General features: G+C 24.7%; 1 protein-coding gene across 5 annotated transcripts in view; it reads left to right on the forward strand.

Moving 5' to 3' along the window:
* The first annotated feature begins 20,432 nt into the window (after nucleotides 1-20,432).
* LOC117168910 (mucin-17-like) overlaps nucleotides 20,433-24,538 on the forward strand; it is a 169,259-nt gene continuing 165,153 nt past the window's right edge. For all 5 annotated transcript variants that reach the window (XM_033354849.1, XM_033354851.1, XM_033354850.1 and 2 more), the window contains exon 1: nucleotides 20,433-20,724. The gene's annotated coding sequence lies outside the window, so the exon portion shown is untranslated. The remainder of the gene's footprint in view (nucleotides 20,725-24,538) is intronic.

Raw genomic sequence — 24,538 nt, forward strand, 5'->3', positions numbered from 1 at the left:
TATGTTACTGGAATAGGGGTACTTTAAATATGAATAAATCTTCATTATACAAATCATATGCAACATTCAATTACATAACCTTAAAGAGAATACCATATTTATGTTACTAAGTCGACAAAAATTAAAATTCAATCTTAATTTTATTTTATTTTCGAACACAATTAATCATCTAATAAGTATAATTGATCAGTTTATAACATAAAAAGTATTTAAGAATTATTTTCAGTGAATCGTTCAAATAAATTTTATTCTACATTTTTAGAAAAATCGAGTTATTTATCATATTTTCAAGTATTACAGGAAAAATAAAAATATATTTACACATCATTTGGAAATCAGAATTTAGATTCTCATTTAACATCGCAAAACTGTAATTTTCATTTAGACTTTTGAAATCATTTTCATTCTACTTTTTTTTTTAATTTTAATTTTTATTTTTAAAATTTTATTTATTAGTAACCTTTTATACTAATTTCAGAAAAAAATAAAATACATTAACATATAAATCTAAAAATTGAATGCAGATACCCATTTAACATTATCATAATAATTTAAAAAAATTATGTATTGGAAATAGGAGTGTTTTAATAAAAATAAAGTTTTATTATGCAAATAATATCTAAAATTCAATTATATGTGACCTAATTTTAAGAAACTGAATTTTAATCTTTATTTAATTAAATATTTTGACAAAATTGTACAGCTAAAAATTAATTAATTATTTCACAATATGAGAAGCATTTAACTATAACTTTCAGTCAAGCATTCAAATAATTTATATATAATATCTTTTTTCAAATTTGAGCTTGCATTTCTTAAAATTCGATTTATTAATAGCATCTTGAGCTAATTTCAGAAATTATAAGTTTTAATAGAATTAATTAACAGTTTAAATTGAATCTTTATGTAATTAAATATTGCTGTCAGAATTAATCAAATAAAAATTAATTAAATAGTTCGCAACATAGAAATCATCAAGGAACACTTTTTATCAAAAAAATAAAATTATTTTTAAATTTATATAATACTTTTAATTTCTGAATATCTTTATTTCTATAGCTTTAGAAAATTATTTTTATTGAAACATTTAAATAATTTCCACTTTTAATACTTTTTTAATATAACCTTGTCTTTGTTCAACTTTAATTTATTATAAGCTTTTAGTTGATTCTAGAAAATGGAAATTATATCAGAATCCATTAATTATTCATTAATAATAAGCGAAGAATATAAAAATTATTGAATAATTATTTTCATTAAATTTCATGTAACTATAGTTTTGAAAATTGAATTCAGATTCTCATTTTCCAACATTGCAAACATGGGCAATAATGATTGTAATGAAGATATTTTAAATAAAAAGCAAATTTTATCAAAAAAATAATATCCAATATTTAATTACACAAACTTACTTCAAATAATCAATTTATGTGACTTAATTAAAAACAAGTTATATTCCGTTTTTTTTTAAATCAATCAATCAATAGTTAGTTAATCAAGTTATAATATAAAAGCAGTAATAATTTATTGTTATTCAAACATAAAAATAATGTTTACCCTATATTTTTCTGAAAATTTGAAGGATTCATAATCTTTAAAAATAATTCCATACAAACTTGAAACATATTGAAATATAATTTTTATGATATAATTCAGATTATTATTTCAAAACATCGAAAACGTTTTTAAAATTATGAAATTAAAATAAGGAAATTTTAAATATAAATAAAATTTTATTATACAAATCATATCACATATTAAATAACATAACCTCAAAGCAAATAATGAATTAATTTTCTCATTAAAACAATATAAAACTTTAATCTTCATCAATACAGTAAGAAGCATTAAATAAATTATTTTCATTGCAAAATTCATATAATTTTTATTTTACTTTTATTTTTTTCTTTATTTGCATGTTCCTCTCCCTTACTTGGATTTAGTAATCAACTAATAACTAATTAATCAGTTTACAGGATAAAAAAGCATCAAAGAATTATTTTCTTTAAAAAAAAAATAAATGATTCCTATTTTACATTTTACCTGAAACTCAAAATTGGATTTCGAAAAATATAATTTATGTTAGAGTTTACCTTTTAAACTAATTCTACGAAAAATTGAAATATATATATAAGTAAATTCAAAAATTAATTCAAGTAGTCACACATTTTACGTGTATTCAAGGAGTTATAATCACATTAAAAAAATACATAAATTGCGCGATTTTAAACCAAATTGTTCAATAAATTTAAAATTTTAAAGCTCAAAATCAGGAAGAAGAGAACATAATATATAAACCTGTCAAAACTTTATGAAATATAAGAAAATAGAAATATTGAGAAAAAAACTATTTTATTTGGCGCTTAAAAGTTAGTTTTTTAAGTTAAATATTCAGGTATTTTTTATTCAAATTCGTCTTTTTTAGAAAAAAAATTCTTGTTAGCAAAATTGAACTATTTTGTTAATTTTTTTTTTAAATAATTTTTTCAATTGAAAATCTTAAAGGGAGGTCCGCAAAAATTCATAGTTTTCTACACATTTGGAACCCAAAATATATATATTTTTATCATTCTTGTATTTTGTGAAATTCAGTGTTTTTGGTATAAAAATTAATCTTCTTGGTTACAATATTTTGTTGAAAACTCGTTTTTTGTTTGATTCAAAAATAATTCTTTTCAATATTAATTGAATTATTTGAAATTTGGTGGAAAAGTGATCTTTTACAGATGAAAGTCAATTTATTGGTTAAAAATTGATGTGCTTTGTCCCAGATTAATTTTCTTGGATAAAAGATACGTCATTTTTATTAAAAATTTATTTCTTTCGTAGAGAATTGATTTGTTTTGTCGAAAAGTCGTCTTGTTTTGTTTAAAACCATTTTTTTACTGAATATTTAACTATTTTATGTTTAATTTAAAATTCACATTTTGTAAATTAAACTATTTTGATAAAAATTCATAAAGTATTTAGTACAAATGCGTCTTTTTGGGAAAAATTAATATTCTTTACTGAAAATTCATCTTTTTTTCTAAAAAAATTCATTTTTTGGATGAAAATGATTTTTTGTTTGTTTGTGAAAAACTGAACTATTTTGTTGCAAATTCTTTGTTTCAAATTTCAAAATAATTTCCATAACTAAAAATTACCATGTTCCATTCTTGGTAGAAAATCAATATTTTCTTAGTGGAAAATTGAACTATTAAGTTGAAAATTCACGTATTTTGTAGAAAATTAATGTTTATGGTTGAAAATTAATCTTTTTGCTTGAAAATTCGTCTCTTTTGGTAGAAAATTAATCTTAGCCTATTCGGTTTTTCGTTTAAAAGTTCTCTTTTTTAGATACAAAGTTGACCATACTAAAACTGTATTCATTTTGTTAAAAATTTGTCTTTTAGATAGAAAAAAATCTTCTTTGTTGGAAATTCATCTTTATGGTTAAAAATTTAAATATTTGATTAAAAATTCTGTTTATGGGGTAAAGAATGATAATTTTCATTGAAAATGTATTTTTTTGTGGAAAATTTATCTTTCTGGTTCATGATTCATACATTTTGTTAGAGATTTGTCTTTTTTGGTGAAAAGATGATCTTTTTGGTTTTAATTTCTACCAGTTTGTTACAAATTCATTTTTTGTATACAAAATTCAAGATTTTAGTTCAAATTCATCTTCTTTCTTGAAGATTTGGTAAAACATTTTTTTAATTCACATTTTTCAATTTGAAATAAAACTATTTCGTTAAAAAATCGTCATTATCGGTTTTTTCATTGAAGATTAATTTTCTTAAATGAAAATATAAATATTCCATTTTTGTTGAAAATTTAATTTTTTCGTTTAAAATTCCTGTATTTGGTTGAAAAATCTTATGTTTTGGTAAAAAATATTGTTCTTGGTTTAACCCAGTGGGCACAAAATTTGGCGACGTCTTTGCGACATCGCTACGACATCTTTAAGGCAACTTTACGACATCCTATAACCATGTCATTTTGTTGTCTTAGCGATATCGTAAAGAAATCTTCAGATCATACAACTTATTTACGATATCGTAAAAACACCTTAATGACATGGACATATAATGTCGTAAAGTTGTCGTAAATATGTCGTAAAAATGTCGTACAGACGTCGCCAAATTGTGTGCCCTCTGGGTATTTGTGACAAAAAATAATAATTAACATTTCATTGATCTTAATAGATGTAGCGCTTAACAAATTATGTTGAGGTTTAATTTATTCATCAACGCTAAACGTAATTATGAATAGTTTTATTATTTAGTGTACAAATATTAGGATTTTAAATTAATTTCATTTATAGTGCGATATTATTAAATTTTCACAAGACTGAAAAGTGTCGCTAAATAAGACAAATGCACATGTTAGATCGCGTGCATCGTCTATTTGAAAGTTGCAATATAAGCCTTAGGCCTTTCATTCCGTGACTTCTTATTCTGTGATAAAATAAATGCATTGTCGACGTTAATTTGACGCAATTGACTTGAAAAGAGGTACCTGACATTAAGAGGTATTAGCTACATTGAAAAGTTGTTTCGACAATACGGGTGATAAAAGAGTGATTTTTATCTTGTCCAGTCGTTGACAACCGTTCATTATGTCTTATCACCCCCCCCCCCCCCCCCCCCCCCCCCCCGCCCACAATAGAATAGTTAACCTTTTAATTTAAAAATAACTCATAACGAATTTTCTTTCTAAAAGGTGATTTTTTTAACAAGATCATTAGACTTTCAAGACGGCGCGCGACTCAAAACATTCACCACTGTAATTTTGTGATTTTGAATTCTCTTTTGTTAAAAGAGCTGACCTCGAGAGTTTGAGCGCGCCTACGGCGCGCGACCGGTAACACTCACGCTCCGTGTTCGTTCTTTGCATTTTTGCCGCATTCGAGCACAGACCCTTCAAAATCAAAGGTCAACGGATTGACAACTGTAACTTTGTGATTGTGAACTCTCTTTTGTTAAAGCTCTGTGGGCTTTAACGATCACATTCTCATTCCGTATCTTGTGCATCGCACTCGATTTTTTCCAAAATGTGAACTATACTTCATAATACTCAACGCGTTCATATCAAATATAATACATTTCTTATGTAACACTGCCTGGGATTGCTTATTCAGATATTGTAAAATAAAGCACCAATTGTATATATCATGACTATTTTAATATTTGTTTCTTAATTTGCTTTAAATTATATTCCAAGCTGCGCTGAAATATGTATAATTTCAATAAGCTTACATCCTTACAATTCATAATATGCATAAAAATTGAATCATACTAAGTTTATTTTCATTTTTTTATAAATTTTTTATTTTCAATCTTGTTTTTTACGATTAAAGAAAAACTACTGCGCATCTGCATAGGATCTAATGCAGGAACCTATATAGAGTACTAAACAGAAACCTGTAGATGATCTTATATAGGATCCTATGTCCTTTTTCGACTTTTCTGCCCTTTTTCCAAACATTAAATTTTTTAGTTTTTAATATTATTTTTGCGACTGAAAGAAAATCTACTCGTCCTATCAAAAAATGATTAATAATAAATTTATAGATTTTTTAGGCGAACAACTTTTGTCTCTTAATTTTAGTTCGTACCTTGTGTCGTTTTTCTTCAAAAAAAAAATAATGTTTTTATTTTGAATGCTATTTTTAACGAGTAAAGCAGAAACTACGTGTTCTATCTAAAATTATTCATGAAAAATTCCAATGAGTTTTCAATATTTTTTGGAAGCGTAACTTTTGCCCATTTATTTTTTTCATAGCTTGTGTCGTCTGTCAAAAAATTAATTATTTTATTTTTATTGTTTTTACGCATACAACAAAAATTTCGCATCCTATAAAAATAATTATTAAAAATGTGTAGCTCTTTTTTAGATAAATAAGTTTTGTATTATTTTTTTCGTAGCTTGTGTCGATAGTCCAAAAATTTTATATTTTTTTATTTTCAATGTTGTTTTTCACGACTAAAAGCAAAAACTACGCGTCCTATCGAAAAGTGAGTTATAACAAATTTGTAGTCCTTTCCAGGAAGTGTAATTTTAGCTTCTTAATTTTTTTCGTATTTCAAATGGTTTAAGCTAAAAACAAATTTTTTGAATTTTTCATTATTTTTGGTACGATCAAATTTTGAATTTCCAACTTTTGCAACAAATTAAAAAAGTTGTTTTGATAATCTTGTAGGGCTTTATAAAATCAACGTTTTTCTTCTTGTGACTTTACCGTGTCATGCGTTGTTTGGCCTACATTTTTTTTAAATTTTGAAAAAACGTGATTCCATAAATTTTGAAAATGCGCTCACTTCTTGAATTTTCATCCAAAATAGCTGGTTTACAAGCTCGTTCTTTATTTTCAGGCTTCAGAAAAGTGTGCCAAAGCAGAATCCAAACTGATCAATTTTTCGAAAGATATTGTGCCTACAGAATACAGACAAACAACTTCGTAAAAATCGTTTTTTTCTGACTCACTGGGTCTCAAAACGTAGAGATTAGATGAAAACCGACAGAGTAAAATTTTCGATAAAACCAATACCTTCTCATTAGGATGAGAATGTCAAAAATGAATTTTTAACAAAATAGTTAAATTTTAAGAAAAAGTTGAATTTTTACTTAAAGAAGAACCATTTCTATCAAAAATGCAATAGGTAAATTTTGAATTACCAAAGTTTTTTTCCAAACAAAAAAAAAGGAATTTTCAATATAAGAGATCAATTTCTAACCGAACAGATGAATTTTAAACTAAAATTTTAAAACTTCAAACAAAAAATGGATTTTTAACAAAGTATTTCGAATCTTTAAACTAGTTTTTACATTTTTTAGCAAAAAAATAAATTTTTAAACAAAGAGATTTTTCTTCTCCCAAAAAAAAAAGAATTTTCAATAGAAGTCAGGAATTTTCCACCAAAAAGTTAAATTTTCGAAAAAGAAAGAAAACTTTTTTTTTACATTACTTTACTACAAAAGAAGACAAATTTTCAATAAAATTTAAAAATTCTCCCAAAAAAATTAATTTTCTAACAAAAAGATTTTCCACGTGAAAAAAAAACGAATTTTTAACAAAATTCAAGAATTCTCAACCAAAAAGTTGAATTTTCAACTAAAAGAGATGCTTTTTTTAACAATAAGATTAATTTTCTACCGAAAAGAAAGAACTTTTAATTCTCAACCAAAAATTTGAAGTTTCAACTCGAAAAGGTGAATTTGCGAACAAAAAGATTAAATTAAACAAAAATTTAACAAAATAGTTCAATTTGAACAAAAAGTTGCATTTTCACTTGAAGAAGAACAATTTCCATCAAAAATGAAATAGGTAATTTTTCAATTATCAAAGTATTTTTTCAACAAAAAAAAGGGATTTTTCGACTAAACAGTTCAATTTCTAACCAAAGATGAAATGCAAACTAAAATTTTTAATCGTCAAACCAGAAAATAAATTTTCGAGAAATCACGTCAACTTGAAAACCTATTATTTAAATTGTGGATTTTTCAACTAAAAAAAGATGAATTTTAAAAAAAATATATTAATTAACCTAGATTTTTAAAAATATTTTAATGAAAAAATGAGTTTCTGAAGAAAAAGATTAATTTTCCATCGGAAAAAACGACTTTTGTAACAAATCCAAGAATTTTTAACCAAAAAGTTTAATTTTCAACGAATAAAAAGAATTTTAAAAAAAAAAGATTAATTTACTAATAGAAAACGATAAATTTTCGAATTTTTTACAAAATAGTTCATTCTGACAAAAAAGTAAAATTTTTAATTACAAAATAAAAATTTACCACCAAAAATGGAGTATTTGATTTCAATTTCTAATCAAAAAAATGAATTTTCAAATAAAATTTTGAGTCGTCAACCAAAACATCGATTTAAAAAATAGTATTTGAACCTTAAACCCTAGTTGTTACATTTCTAACCAAAAAGATGAATTTTTGGAAAAAAAGAGTTTAATTTTCGCTTGAAAAAAGCAAATAATTAACAAAATTCAAGAATTGTCATCCATCAATTTGAACTTACAATTAAAAAGATGAATTCCTTAACAAAAAATTAATTTATCACAGAAAAAAGACTAATTTTTAATAAAATTTTAAATTTCTTAACCAAAAAGATGATTTTTTAAACGAAACGGTTAATTTTTAACAAAAAAATTTTTATTATATTAAAAATTCTCAATTAAAAACTTGAAACTTCGAATAAAAAGATAAATTAAAAGAAAAATTAATATTTAACAACAAAAAGACAAGTTTTTGAATTTTTAAGAAATAAGTTCAATTTAACAAAACATTGAAGATTCACTTGAAAAATAAACATTTTGCATCAAAAATTTAATAGGTAAATTTTCAATTACCAAGTAATGTTAGAAACGAAAAAAAAGTAACTTTCGACAAATCAGTTCAAATTCTAACCAAGTAGATAAATTTTAAACTAAAATTTTGAATCTTCAACCAACAAATGGATTTTTTAAGCAGTTAAACTCTGAAAAGAATTAATTAAATTTTTTACCAAAAAGATGGATCTTTAGACAAAAATGTGAATCTTCTACTAAAAAAATATGAATTTATAAAAAAAATTCAGGAATTCTCAACCAAAAATTTAATTTTATAAGAAAGAAAACATTTTTTTTTATTTTTAAGAAAGTAGTTAAACTTTAAAACCTAGTTTTTGAATATTTAAACAAAAAGATGGATTTTAAAATAAAAATAATAATTTTCCACCTGAGAGAATGAATTTTTTCATAAACTCTAATCATTGTTAACCAAAAGTTCGAATTTCCTACTTTTTTGGATAAAATTTAAAGATTCTCAAAGAAAAACACGAATTGTTTAACAAAAAGATTAATTTTTCACAGAAAAAAACGAATCTTTAACAAAATGAAAAAATTATGAATGAAAAAAGTTGAATTTTCAACTAAAAACATGAATTTTCAAACAAAAAGATTAAATTTTCGCTAAAAAAAACAAACTTTTTAACCAAATTTAGGAATTCCTAGCCAAAAAGTTGAATATGCAAATAAAAAATTTGAAGTTTTAGCAAAAAGATTAACCTACTATCAAAAAAAGACGAATATTTATTAATGAATTTTCAACTAAAATTTTTAATTATCAAACAAAAAATGAATTATTGAAAAAGTACATCAACTTAAAAACCTAGGTTTTAAATTTGTATCCCAAAAGATGAATTTTTGAACAAAAAGTGTCCTTTCATCCTAAAAAAAAACCAATTTATAAAAAAATTCAAAAATTCTCAACAAAAATGTTGATTTTTCAACTAAAAAGGTGTATTTCTGAAAAAAAAGATTAATTTGATGCCAAAAAGACAAAGTTTCTATAAAATTCAGGAAATCTACCAGAAATTAAAATTTTTTCAAAATTCTAGAAAAAATTTTCATTGTTTTAAAAAAAATTAATTTAAGGTTAAAACCAAGTTGATTTTTAAAACGAATAGATGAATTTATTAGCAGAAAATACGAATTTAAAATTAACTTCAAGAGTTCTTGACCAAAAAGATGAAGTTTTACATAAACTTCAATAGGTTTTAACCAAAAACTTTAAGTTTCAACTAAAAAAGATGAATTTGTAAACAAAAACATTGATTTTGAACAAACAAACAAAAAAACAAAGTTTTAACAAAATATTTAAATGTTATGAAAAAGTTGATTTTTGCTTAAAGAAGAATCATTTTTCATCAAAAATGGAATGCATGAATTTTAAATTACGAAAGTAATTTTTCAACCAAAAAAAGGAATTTTCAACAAAGCAGTTTAATTTATAACCAGAGAGATTAATTTTCAACTAAAATTTTTTAACCGTCAACCAAAAAATCGATGTTTAAAAAAGTATTTCAAATAAAAAAGATGAATTTGTAAACAGAAAAATTAATTTTTTACAAAAGAGATTAATTTTCAACAAAATAAGACTAATTGTTAACAAAAAAGAATTTATAAACAAAATAATTCATTTACTACCAAGAAAATACGAATTTTTAATAAAGTTCAGGAACGAAAGAAAAATTTAATTTAATTTTTTATTTTTAAGGAAGTAGTTTAACTTCAAACCCTAGTTTTCAAATATTTAACCAAAATATGAATTAAACAAAATTCCCATGAAAAAAAAAGGATTTTTTTCAACAAAATTCAATAATTCTTAACCAAAAAGTTGAATTTTGAACTATAAAATATGAATTTCTAAACAAATTTTTCCAGTTTTTACCCTTCTCAGCCCTTGATATTCGGAAAATTTCACTGCATTCCTAAAATAAAAATTTAAAAAGAAACTATAGTTACTTTTTTTAGTGTAAAAGTTACTCAGACAAAGGTACATTTTAAAAAGTTAGCGATTACAACTAGTTACTTTTGAGTAATAGTGAATGAGCTGTTCATTAGCAGTTTTATACGATTAAAACCAATGTTATCAAATTTAATTTTGCAAATCGTGAAATGATTATTAGAGGCCATTAAATATTACTATTATTATGAATTTCAACAAAAAAATTATTATTGCAATAGTAGAGTAATGCAAAAATTTGTTTTGCCGAAGAATACAAAATTTATAAAAAATGTTTGAAAATGAACATATGGGTATGCGCGGAAAATAAGAGAAAAGAAGGCAATAACTAAAATTATATACAGTTAAGTAAAATATGGTAAAAATAGAAAAACGTGTAATAATAGATGATCTTCTTATTTATGAGGCGTAGCGTAAAATAAAAGTTTCAGAAAATGAAAGATTCTTGGTCCTATTCTTTTCCTTTTTATCTGAAAAGCAACTCTCTAAAATTTAATTACTCTAAAATAAAATTTTTGGGGAATTCTCTCAAAACTGTCTATAAAACTGGAAAAAACATAGTTTTTTGAATTCATTTGAAAATTAAATCTTTGCATTACAAAATTCTTTACGTAAAATTGGTAGATTTCTATAAAACATATATTTCTTGTTGTATTAATTTTTTCCTTGAATTACCCTTTTTCGAGAAGAATCGAAGAAAGGGTGAAAAAAGTAAAATCTTTATTTTTAATTTTCTTACTTAATTTAATTTTCGAAAAATCATATTTTTTAAATCATTGGTGGAATTTTCTTTTGAAATTAGTACAAAAGACTGAACCATTATTTTAGGAAATTAAAAAAAAATACAATGTATTAGAATAAAAATTACGAGAAATTAACACTTTTACAACGTGGAAGAATTTTGTACTATGTTTTATATTATTCTATATTGTCATATTTCATTGTAATAAATAAATCTCATTATATATGAATCATATTTTTAAATGCTCATCTCAAATTTCAGAAAGATAAGAGAAGTCGTTAAGAAATATTGAGTGGTTGAAAAAAATTCCGAAAATAATTGAAAATTTTTAAATATTGTAAAGACAACGTTGATTTTTGCAGATTCTGAAATAAAATTTTAAAACTTATGGTTTTAAAAATTCACCTCTCATGGTTAAACAAATTTATTGAGTCATTATTATTAGCTAAATGAAAAATTCTCTCTAAATTGCAAATTTAACTATTTTGTGGGAAATATTCCTTCTGGATGTAAATTTAACTATTTTGTGGAAAACTAATCTTTTTTGGTTAAATTTGTTTATATTTCGTTGAAAATTTATCCTTTTTTTAAGAATTCAACTATTGGTTCAAATTTCAACTACATGGTTAGAAGTTGAACTATTTTGTTAAAATAAATGTTTGTATTTAGAAATTCAAAATATTGTTTTATATGTTATTTTATATCTTTGTGTATATAGTTAGGGATCCAACTATTTTGTTGAAAATTTATCTTTTTTGAATACATTCAAGAAATTCACAACTTAACTACTTGCCAACATATGGATGTTCTTTTATTAAGAAATTAATTGCTTGTGAATCAAAACAAACCTTATCAATTTATTAAGAACCTTAAATAGGTGATGATACTCTTTGTTTATTTAAATATATGTTATGAACAAATACTTAAATATATTATATTTCAATTTATAATTATAAATTATATTGTAACTATTATTTTTATGTAATTATTTTAATATTAGGATATGAAATTATATTAAATATTTAAATAAATCTCACAAGCCAATAAAGATTTTCGTCAATTTTTATCCGATTTTATTTTTGATGTCGGATTTTGTTTTTTCAACAGAAATAACTCAAAATTACTTGCAAAAATGATTCTTTTATGATATTTTATCAAAGGAAAATAATTTTTTATTTTATGAATGATTTTATAAACAAATGTATCACTTGATTACTTTTCAACAAAATAATTTTCTTATTTTTACAAAATCAAGTATCTATGACTCAGAAAGAATTTTATTAATCAGGGGAACAATTATTTTAATTTTTATAAACAATTTTATAAACGATTTGACAACTTGATTACATTTTAACAAATGAGTGTAATTTTTTCTACAAAATCGAGTGTCAATGGCTCAGAAAAACTCTATTTATTAGTGAACTTTATCAGGTGACATTATTTATTATTCAATTATATGAATTTTACTAACAAATACAGATTTTCGTCAATTATGAATCCACAGATTCAGTTTTCACGTTCTCATACATGAGAGTTTATTAAAAAATTTAGAGCATTTTCAACATTTTCAGAATTTTTTTTCAACTTTTAGACATTTTTATCAAAGTTTCATGTAAATGGACAGAATACTTGCACATTATCCAAATTAAATTTCTAATTTTGTTGAAAATTAGAAAAGTTATATACTCTGCAAAAATTTAAAAATTTTCAAAAAAAAAGAGAAGAAATCATTTTTTCATACATCCAAAAATTTCGTTCAAAATTTTCACTAGATATCAAATATATTTCAAAACTGTTCTAGCCGAATTTTTCGGTTAGCCCAGAATTTACAAAGTTAGAGCTTTTTCAAAATTTTAGACAAATTTTTACATTCTCATTCATGAGAGTGTAATGTAATTCTCAAAATTTTTTTATTTCTGGTTTTTAACGGATCTTCACGTTTCGGCACTCACAGAATCCGAAAATTATAAAATTTTATTGGTGTCTGCCTGTATGTATGTATGTATGTATGCATGTATGTATGTATGGATGTATGTATGTATGTATGTATGTATGTATGTATGTATGTATGGTTACCTGAATGTCGTAGCCACGCTACCTTTTAAAGGATTTGCCCAATCGAGTCGTTAAGTTCCTTAAGAAGATATTTCCAACCAAAATTGAAAAAATTAGAGCATTTACAAAATTTCCAAATTTTTTTTTATTTTAGAAATTTTTTGGTCAAATTTTGTTAGTAAAATTTTTGTTGGTCAAATTATATAAATAAAAATTATAATTTCGATAAATTTAGAAAAGTTATATACTTGTCAAAATTTTAAAAATGTTCAGATAAATAGAAAAAAATATATTTTTCTAAAAGATTAGGAAATTTCTATACAATTTTTCACTAGATATCAAATATATTTATTAACAATTTCAGTTAAGTTTCTTTGATTAGACAAAAATTTAATAAGTCAGAGCTTTTTCAAAATTTGAATAAAAACTTTTTATGAGTCTTAACAATTTTTATCAAATTTTCTGGTACACGTCAAAAAATTAATTTGTTCTGAAAGAAAAATGTAACGTCAGTCAAAAATTAATGAATCGTCATAGTTGTCATCAGATTAAAATAATAAAAGTTTCTAACATTCATCATCTTGAAAATGAGGCTCAACTTCCGGTCCCGAGCGAAACCAGCCTTAATGACAGCCCTAAAATTACATATACTAAAATTGAGGGAAAGTGACTTAACAATATGATACAAACTTTACTCTAGACTATCATCGAACCATGAAATCTTCTTTATAAAGTACTTTAATAATAATTAACTAAGTTCAGAGTAGTGAAATAAATTCTTTTTCAAAATTCCGTGACAGTTTCCTGTATTTTTCTTTACCGATTTTTACATTTTCCCTGATTATTATTATTTGAAAATCAGAATTTTAAACTTTTAACATTTCTAACAAAAATTCTCTTAGAAGCGGAATAATACAATTATTTTACACTAAAATGGGTAATTTATTTTTTTATTTCTTCCCAAGCAAAAAGACGGATTTGAAATTTGGTTAAAATGTCAGCTGTTACATAGTTGGTCGATAATTTATCTTTTTTGGCTAAAAATGTAACTACTTTCTTGAAAATTAATTTTTGCTGTTAATAAAAATTAAAGACTTATCTGAAAATGTAATTGTTTAGTTTTTGTAAGAAAATTGCTCTTTTCTGTTTAAATATTCAAGTATTTGGTTAAAAATTTATCTTGTTTTGTTAAAGATTTATGTTTTTTTAGATCACTCTTAAACGTTAAACGAATTTTGTTAAAAACTATCATTTTCTGTGGAAAAGTCAACTGGTTGTTAAAAAGTCGCCTTTTTGAGTTGACTTACATTGTTTTTGATTCCAAATGGAAATCTCTTTTGATTCAAATATGAATTCACCGTTTTTGTTACAAAATTAACTCTTTTTAATCGAAAATTCAGCAATTGTTTGAAAATGTATTTTCTTAAATATTCTTCAGTTTAGTTTAAAATTCAACTCTTTTGTTAAAATTTCAAGTTGTTTGAAGGATAATCGTTGTTTTGTGATTGAAAATTTATTTGTTCAGTAAAATTTGAACTATTTTAATTAAAGATTTATCACTATAGTTAACGGGTCAACAAATTACCTTTTTTATTAAAAAATTTAACGATTTGGTTGAAAAAGTATCTTTTCAGTTAATAAGTAAACTATTTATCTGAAAATTTGTCTTTTTTCTTGAAGTAAACTGTTTGTCATTTAAAATAACAATCATTTTAGGTTAGAAAATCAACTATTAAATTTTTCGTTGAGATATAATCTCTTTCGGTGGACAATTTTTTGAAGAATCTTAATTTCAGTTAAAAACTGAATTCTTTGCTTAAAAATTAAACCAGCTTTTTCGGTAGAAAATAAAAGCTTTTTTGTCAAAAATCTTGTTTATGATTGAAAATTGTTCTATTTGATTAAAACCTAATGTACTTTTTTGAAAAGTGAACTTTTTTGTTGATAATTCGTCTTTTTGTTTGAATTTAACGCTTTTTATTGGAAATTAAAATCTTTTTTTCTGTTTTATAAATATCAACTTTTACTTTTTTTTCGTTAAGAATTTATCTTTTGATTACAAAATTAATCTAGATAAATTATTAAAAAATCCATAATTCTTTTAAAAACCATTTTCTAAAGATTCTTCCTTTTAGTTAAAAATTCATGTTTTAAATTAAAAATTAATTTATTAACTGAAATTTTAGCAATTCAATTCAAGTATGAACGTTTATCTTTTGAAATAGAAAATTAAACTGTTTGATTGTAAATTCAACTTTTTAAATTAAAAATTCAATAATTTTTTGAATTTTTGAATTTTTCGGTAGAAAATTAATTTTCTTGGTTTCAAAACCCAACTATTTCATTAAAAGTTTATTTGTATTTTGGAAGAATTGAACAGTCTTGTTTCATTAAAAGTTTAATGATTTTTAGAAAATTAAACAGTTTTGTTAAGAAGGCAGCACTTCAGTTAAAAATGCATCTCTTTGCTTGAAATTTAATTTACTTTTTGAAAATGCAACTATTTTCTTTGAAAAATTTCTTTTTAGTAGAAGAATCAACATTCTTGTTAAAAAGTCGCTTTTTCGGATGAGATAAAGTGTTTCTAATTGATAATTAAAATATTTCTTTGTTAAAAAATCAACCATTACATTTTGGTTTGAAAATTGATCTCTTGTGGTTAAAAATGATTCTTCTTTTTAAAAAATTGCTGTCTTCAGTTGCAAATTGAACTAGGTTGTTGAATCGTCACTTATTGCTGTATTAAAATCAATTTTTTAACTATAAAATTTAACTATTTTAGTTTAGGATTTATCATTTCAGTTAAAAAGTCAACTCTTAGACTGAATTGTTGACTATTTGGTTGGAATTCATTTTTTATTAGAAATTAATTTTGCACTGGAAATTTTACTATTTCTCCTTTAGTCAAAAATGTATCTTTGTCAGTTGGAAATTCATGTATTTTTGTGAAAGGACACCTTTTTCGGTAGAATATATCACTCTTGGATAAAAATGCATGTTTTCGGAAAAATAACGATATAGTTGTTTGAAAATTAATCTAGTTTGTTTTAAATCAGCAAATTTGTTTGAAAATTCTCCTTTTTGGTTGAAAAGTTAACAGTTTTTTTGAATATAAGTATTTTTTGTTGAATTAAACTGTTTTTGATCAATAATTAAAATCTGTTTTTATTAGAAAATTACCCATTTTTTTGTAAAGAATTCTTCTCTGCTGGTTAAAAATTTATCTTTTTTGTTGAGAACTAACAAATTATTTCGCTAATCCGACTTTTTTTCGTTGAAAATTTACTTTTTTAGCTTAAAATGTTAATCATTCTTTTCATGTCTGAAAATTCAACCTTTTGAAAAAAATTATTCTTTTTTCGTTCAAAAATCAAGTACTTTGTAAAAAACTCATGTATTTTGTTAGAAATTCTCTTTCTTGGCACAAAATGGTTATACAAGAATTATAAAATTTAAATGTTTGTTTAACGTTTCAACAAATTTGTATGCATATTTGTATTTTTTAATTGAAAATTAAACGGTATCATTGTTTGTTAAAAATTCATCTTTTGCTTAAAATTTATCTATTTTGTAGAATATTTAACTCATATTGTTAAAAATCAATTTTTCTAAAATTCATTTTAGTTTAAACTTAATCTAGTTAGGTAAAAAATTGAAATATGTATTTACATTCTCATAAATTATAATTGAGAAAGCATTAGAATTGTCTGTCTGTCTGTCCGTCCGTAAACACGATAACTCGCGAAAAAGAAACGGATCAAATTAATCTTTAGCGCACTTTTCTGAGGTCCTAAAAGAAAGCACAAGTTCGTTAATCAGCCATTTTAGACAAAAATCTAAAAAGCCATAGCATTTTCAAAATAACTATGACAGTTTCTTTAGATTTCAAATTTTTATGTACAGCTATTTATAATACACAGAAAGCCAAATCATTGATCCTAATAACTTTTTTCGATAAAAAGAAATTGATTAGAGTTATTGGAGATCGTCAAAATACGATACGCCGCCTGGCGACAAAAATCCGAACTAGAAAGAATAGGCACCACTTTAAAGATGCATTTTCATTTGTGCATTAAAATGTTTCAACGATTTTGTTGTTGTTGTGAAGTTTAAAGTATTTATTAGACAGTAAAAATAAGTATAGAAGCAAAGCGTTTTCAGGTGGAATTTATATACAATGGAAAAACACATTTTTTGACAGAAATAGTTTTCTAACGAATATAATGATTGTACTATTTATTGTAATTTTTAAAAGATTATCAACTTAATGGACTTATTTTAAAGCAAAAATTAACTGGCATCATTTTTTTATTAATTTATACAAGAAATATTTACTATTTAAAAAACTGATCTAAAAGTTAGGTTAGAAATCGTATTTAAATGTTTTTCTTTCACTGTATAAAATGGAAAATCTATCTAAAACCCTTTTTTTATTAAGATTAGTTTTTGGTATTCAATCATTGTTTTATACTTCACGAAACAATCGCAAAAACACTTCTTTATTAAAAATCAAGTACATCTTTAAAATTGTATCAACACTTTCTAGTTCTAGTTTTTGGCACCAGATGCAAAATAGTAGACCAAAATACCCAATATCATTTATGAGATTTAGAAAATCAATTGAAAATAAAAATTTTAAGCCAGAAAATGCACGATATGAAAAAATTTAAGACAAGAAAAAAATTGTTTTTTGAAAGTCCTACAAGATGATCATAAAAATTTCTGGATTCTCTTCAAAAATCGAAAATTTAAAATTTGATTAGACAAGAAATAATAAAAAATAACATTTTTTAGTCAAACTTTGCAAGATCCGAAAAAAGATGAGCAAACAAAAATTGAGATCACAAGAATATATATAATTTTTTTAATAATCACTTGGTCATAGAACGCAGTAGCTTTTATTTTATTCGTGGAAAGTAATATTAAAAATTTTAGAAAAATAAAAATTTATGGAAGGACACATTTGTTACAAAAAAATTTGCTTACAAAAAAATTTTGCACCTAAAACCTATCTAAGAATTTGTTATTAATCACTATTTAATAGGATGCGTAGTTTTAGTTTTATTCATAAAAATGACATTAAAGTTAAAAATGAAAAACTTATGGAAAACGGACACATTTTTTTTATTATTGAACAAAAATGGTGGTTCTTTCCATCAAGTCAAGAGTGAAGAGAATTTTTTTGCTTATGAAAATTGAATTTTTTTATTTTCTAAGATAAAATAAGTCTGAAATCTCTCAATTGAGTAAAAAGTGATATAAGTTTAAAGAAAAAATTTGGGTTTTTTGAAGAACAAAGCCAAAAATTTAAAAACGCATAACTCCGTACAACATTTTTTTTTCACAAATTCACGAAATTCAAGGAAATCATGAAAATCACGGAATTCGTGGAATTTTAGAAATTTACGAAATTGACGGAATTCCTGGAATTCACGGAATTCTTTAAATTTTCTGAATCCACAAAATTAATAGAATTTAAGGAATTCATGAAATTCAAGGAAATCATGAAAATCACGGAATTCTCGGTATTCATGGAAATTATGGAATTCATGGAATTCATAAATTTGATGGAATTTAAGGAGATTCATAAAATTCTAATAATTTACCGCATTTACGGAATTCACTAGATTTATAGAATTCACGGTATTGATAGAATTTACGGAATTCACGAAAATCACGGAATTTTTGGAATTAGCGAAATACGCGGAATTGGCAGAATTCGCGAGATTCATGAAATTTATTGAATTCTCTGGATTTATTGAATTCATGGAGTTCACGGAATTCACGGTATTCAAGGAATTTTCTGAATTCGTGAAATTCATGGAATTTGCGGAAATCGTGAAATTTTTGACATTTAAAAAATGTTTGGAATTCCTGGAATTCATGGAATCGAAAGAATTCAAGAAATTCACGAAGCACATGTAACGGCATAATTTAAGGAATTCTTGGAAATAAAGAAATCAATGGAATTCAAACAATTAACTTGAATCACGTGATTCACTGGATTTGTATTATTCGTGGAATTCATAGAATTGATGTGATTCACGGAATTCATGGAATTTGTGGGATTCGCGAGATTCTTGAAATTCGTGGAATTAATGGAATTTTAAGAATTTGCAGAATTTACAGAATTCACGAAATTCATGGAAGTCTACAAATTCCAAGCATGCCACGAATTCCATGATTTCAAAAAATTTATTGAATTCTGTCATTTCCATGGATTCTTTGAATTTCTTGAATGCTCTGAATCCTTGCGATGCCGCGGATTCCTTGTATTCATTGAATTTAATTAATTCTGTCCACTCCGCAAATTCCGTGATTACATTAAATTTAACGAATTCCTTGAATTCACTACATTCCTGGAATTTCGCATATTCCTTGAATGCCGTAAATTCCTTGAATTCAATTATATTCATGAGTTCCGTGGACTCTGTAAATTTGTTGAATTCCATGAAGTCCATAAAATCTGTGAATTCCGTAAAGTCTTCGAGTTTCGTAAATTCTGCGAATACCGTAAATTCTGCGCATTTCGTAAATTATTTGAAGTCTGTAAATTCTTTGAATTCCATAAATTCTTTGAATTCCGTAATTCCAAGGATTCCGTGAATTCCTTCAATCCCATGAATTCTTTCAATCTCGTAAATTCTTTGAATCCTGTGCATTGCGTGAATTCCGTAAAATCTTCAATTCCTCAAATTCCTTAAATTCTATGATATCCATGACTTCCGGAAGATTTCCTTAAATTGCATGAATTCCCTGAATTCCATGGATACGAGCCTTATATAGTATATATCAAAAAAAGTTTTGGCTCTTTAGGAAAATGTCTTTCTTTCCCTGGAACAAGGGTATTGAAAAATGATTTACATTTTATTTTTTCGCTTCAACAGATGTCCGGATATCGAGCTGCAATTATGCTACAGAAGTGTTACTGTCTACTGGACTTTAATTGAAAATTCCAATACAAGTGAAGTACTATACTAATGCCAGACTTTGGAAACTAAATCATTTTGTATTGCAGCTTAACCTTGCGTTTCGGAAATAAGCTTCCAGTACATGTAGTGGAAGTTTCCAGCATCAATTTTAAAGTGTGTACTTACCTATTTGCAATAATTATGCTCAGAATACTTGGATCGGGATTAATCGAGCGCCGCGTCTCGACAGAGCAAACGCACTTGCACGAGCCGCGATTGGGCGTACCGTGGGGTCCGCTGGGGCTTGACTCGTGACAGGTAGCGGCAGGGGTAGGGATATGGTGGCGGGGTGAGGCGCCAAAGACACCGGCGAAAGGGAAAATACCGTCAGGTCTCTTTTTATTTGTCAGTGCCCCGTTTTTTGACACGGCCCATTCGATCGAGTTTCATTTGTCCGTTCAATACTCTACCACCGACCGCGCTACCAGCTCCTACGCTTGCTGATATCCTCCGAGAAAAGATGCATCCAACCTGACCGGAAATCGCGCGTCCTTGCTGACCCATCCAATAACAAATAAAAAAATCCGTTATTTATTTACTTGAAAAATAGCAAATTTAGTGTTTACTTCGGCGCGAAACATTTTTGTGCAGTGCAGTGGTGAGTTTTATTTTTGGGGGCGGTTTGTGAAGTGAGTGTGATGTAAGTTACGTTGGATTAGAAGGCGACTTTAGGTAAATATTTTTCATTCATAATTTTTTAAATTAAAAGTATGATACTGTTGGTCAAAATCTAAGTAGATAAAAAAGAGATAGGATTTATAATCGATTATGGATTTGTTAATTGGAATTTATGATCTATTAAGTTTTATAAATTAATAAAAATATGTGGACAGGACTCGCTCGGAGACTTTAGTTGAAAAATTCACTTAAACAGTTCCGTAGTTATGGGACAGAATGGAATTGCAGAATATTAAACCGAGCGAACTCGAGATAAACTGACCGTTACTTGTCGGCGAACCACTTTCACGTATATAACTATTATACCAGATGTTCCTACCAACTTACGTAAAATCAGAGCCCACAAGCTGGAGCAAAATAATTATAAATTTCTATTTAATTATATTAATTTAATGTAGCCTTTTGGTCCGTAGATACGGATGCGGTGCTTTAAAATACCCCTATTTAAGGCGGTATCTGCTGAGTACGATATTTTTATGATATCTTGAATAAAAGCCCAAGAGCGAAAGCAATTTTTTTTAAATTTTAGACACTTCTACAAAATTTCTTTCTTGTTTATATATTAATAATTTCAAGCATTATTAAAATTATCACATTAAAACACTGATTTTTTTTAAATTGTGGACAATTTAAAGTCAAGAGTTGGGATATATTTTCTATTCGTTTTCTTTAAAAATTTCGTGGTTCAAACATCTAATAAAACCGCTTATTTTTTTAAAATTTAATGTCCTTTTAACTTATTTAGGATTGGTTGAAAATTATGCGTACTTCACCAAAAAAGTGATGCATACGCGGATAATTTATTATTATTTTTTAATTTGGTATCATTCAACTATAATAATGATTTAATTAATTGGTTAATTTTAATTTTTAATAATTTAATTATTAAATAATTTTAATTTTACTGATTTGCTGATTAAAAATTTCTATATACATAAAAATAAACTTAATTAAAATTTTATTACAAGACGCAGTAATTATTTTGCGTGTGAAAGGGTCTTAAGAGTTTTGTATTGCAATGGTTTAAAATTGTAAAATTATAAATCGCAAGCCTTCATAGTTTAATAATTTTCTTATTAAAAAACTTTGAAATTCCTTATTGATAGCTTTAATATTTAAATAATTTCAGGCAAAAAGGTACAATGAGAATAATTTGCAAATAAACTATTTTAAAATGAAACAGCTTAAAATTAAAGAGTTGCAAATTAAATTACCTGAAATTGAAGAAGTATAATAATATAAATTGTCAATGAAAAGAGAAAAATCGTATAATTTTAAATTAAAAGACTAAAAATTAATTCCTCACCAATTCTGTAGCCTTTAGATTAAATTCTTTAGTTTTAAACAATTAAAAAATAAAACAGCTGAAGAATTATTCAAAATTAGGATACATTAATATGTAAGCGTTTAAAATTTAATCATTTCATATTTAAACCTTTAGAATTTTGCAATTTGCTCTTAACGCTTTATGAATTGTTGATTTTTAAATTTGAAATTTTAAAATTGTGGATTTCAAAATCAAAAGAAATAATTACAAAATAATTTCAAATAAAAACTTTTCCTTGCGTTCATAATTGAAAATCTTAAGATTGAGTCACTAACAATTTAACAATTGAAAATTAATAGCTTCAATATTTGACTAATTTTTCTAGGGAATCTACAAATCAAATAATTCAGAATTCAAAATTCTTTAAACAAGGCAACTGGAATATAAGAATTTAAAAAAAAAATTATTGTAACTAAACAAATTTTATGATACGAATTTTAAAATCAAAGCTAAAATTTGTGTAATTGAAATTGATATATTCCAAATTAATTAATTTTAAATTGAGTAGTATAAGAATAAAATCCTTAAGCTTAGAGCAATTACAAAATCAATAATTTTATGAATTATTTGAAAAAACGGGAGCTATTAAAACGTTAACTTTCAATAGCAATTATTTGTTTAAGATAATTTCAGAATTTGTCACTGTGAATTCAGGATTTCAAGAATTGGATCTGAAATTATCAGTTTTCAAAATTAAATAATTTTCCACTGATTCATGCTTGAAAGTCTTGTAAGTCAATCATTAAATGTTTATAAATTTAAAATTGAAAAATTTCGTGATTAGTCGAGCTGAGATTGAAATTTAAAATAAGATTAATAATGAGATTAAAAATCATTGAGAATTAAATAAGAACAAAAGAGAATACTGGGAAATTTAATTATATAAAATTAGATAATTTTAAATTGTAGTATTCAGAATGTATTTGTTTTGAATTTTCAATTTCAGTTTGAACTCAGGCGATTCAAAACGAATGAAAATGATTACAATTGTGGAATTATCCTAAATTGCTTGCTATAAAAATAAAAAGGTTCAAAATTAAGCAACTGTGTATTAAAACATTAAAAATGTATAGCATTATAAATTGAATCTTTAAAATAAAAAAGAAATTAATTAGATTGAATAACAAACAATAATTTAAAAAAAGGCACAGCTGCAAATCAAAAGCGATTATCAAAGGAATGATTTGGTGTTTATGCTTTTTTCTGTGTTCCAAATTGAAGCAGATAAAAAATCTCAAGATTAAGTCATTAAAATTTGGGCGATTCGAAATTGTAAAACTTTCGAATTTTTTTGAACTCAAATTCCAATTTTTCGAAATAATTCAATAATGTCAAATTTGAAACAATTGAAATTGAATATTATTGATAATCTGATGAGTATAATATAAAATAGTATACATAGAATTACAAAATTATTTCAACGGCGAAATATGTTGTTTTAAAAAAAAATTAGACACAGAGTATTTTTATAATTATAGAACCTTCTTCATTTGTAATATGTTAGAAAATTGTAAAAGTTAAATATTTTCAAAATGGCGAAAATTTATTTGAAAATGTGAATTTAGATTTTTTTTAAATACCGACACATAAACTTCTTCTAAAGTTTGGCTTTTTATAATGAATGTTTTTTTTCCTAAAAATATAATTTTCGAATTTTCTTTTATAAAGGATGCAAGATATAACAAAAGAGTAAGAGCTGTTTTTACATAACTTTTTTATTGTATTAAAGAACTAATTTGTACAAAAGTTAAGAACATTAATTAATTAATTTAATTCCAAAACTAAAGTTAATCAAAGAATTTGATCTTCGCTTGGATAATATTGTGTTATAAAATTTTTGGCTTGTTTTTATCAATGAAAATGAAATCATTCGATGTTCTCCAACTACGCCAATGTAATTTCAGCACGTGGTTTCATCTATTCCCACAGACCTGGGCTTTATCTTGAATGAAAAGATGAATCAGACCAATCGTCCCTTCCTAACGGTGATTCGCGTAAAATTCTCCTTGAACTTTATTTATTTAGATTTACATTTTACTCATTACTTAAATTAAATTTATCTTTGTTCTATGATACTCAATATATACTTTTTTTAATTCTTTGTCCGAAAATATTTTCATACAAAGTATTTTTTTTAAATCACCTTGCATTTTTTAATATTTCAATAATTCTAAATAATAATTGTAGGTTCTTGAGTTTTACTTCACATAAAATTCATACCGTATTTGTGCACTTTTAGAAGCAATCAAATACTAACGTAAAATTAAAATTTCCGGATATTTGAATCCTTAAACACCTATTTTGGATTTCAGGTAAAATCGCATGACCTGAAATCTATATTTTCATAAATATAAAATATAGGTGTGAATTTGAAGTGTCAAATATGCAGCTTTCACCTAAAATTGTCATAATGTCTGAGCTCTTTAAGCAGTCGTTGAACATGTATAATAAACATATAAATTATATTTGATAGACAGTAAT

This window comes from Belonocnema kinseyi, chromosome 3, assembly GCF_010883055.1.
Source record: "Belonocnema kinseyi isolate 2016_QV_RU_SX_M_011 chromosome 3, B_treatae_v1, whole genome shotgun sequence".
In the NCBI taxonomy this organism is placed as follows: domain Eukaryota; kingdom Metazoa; phylum Arthropoda; class Insecta; order Hymenoptera; family Cynipidae; genus Belonocnema; species Belonocnema kinseyi.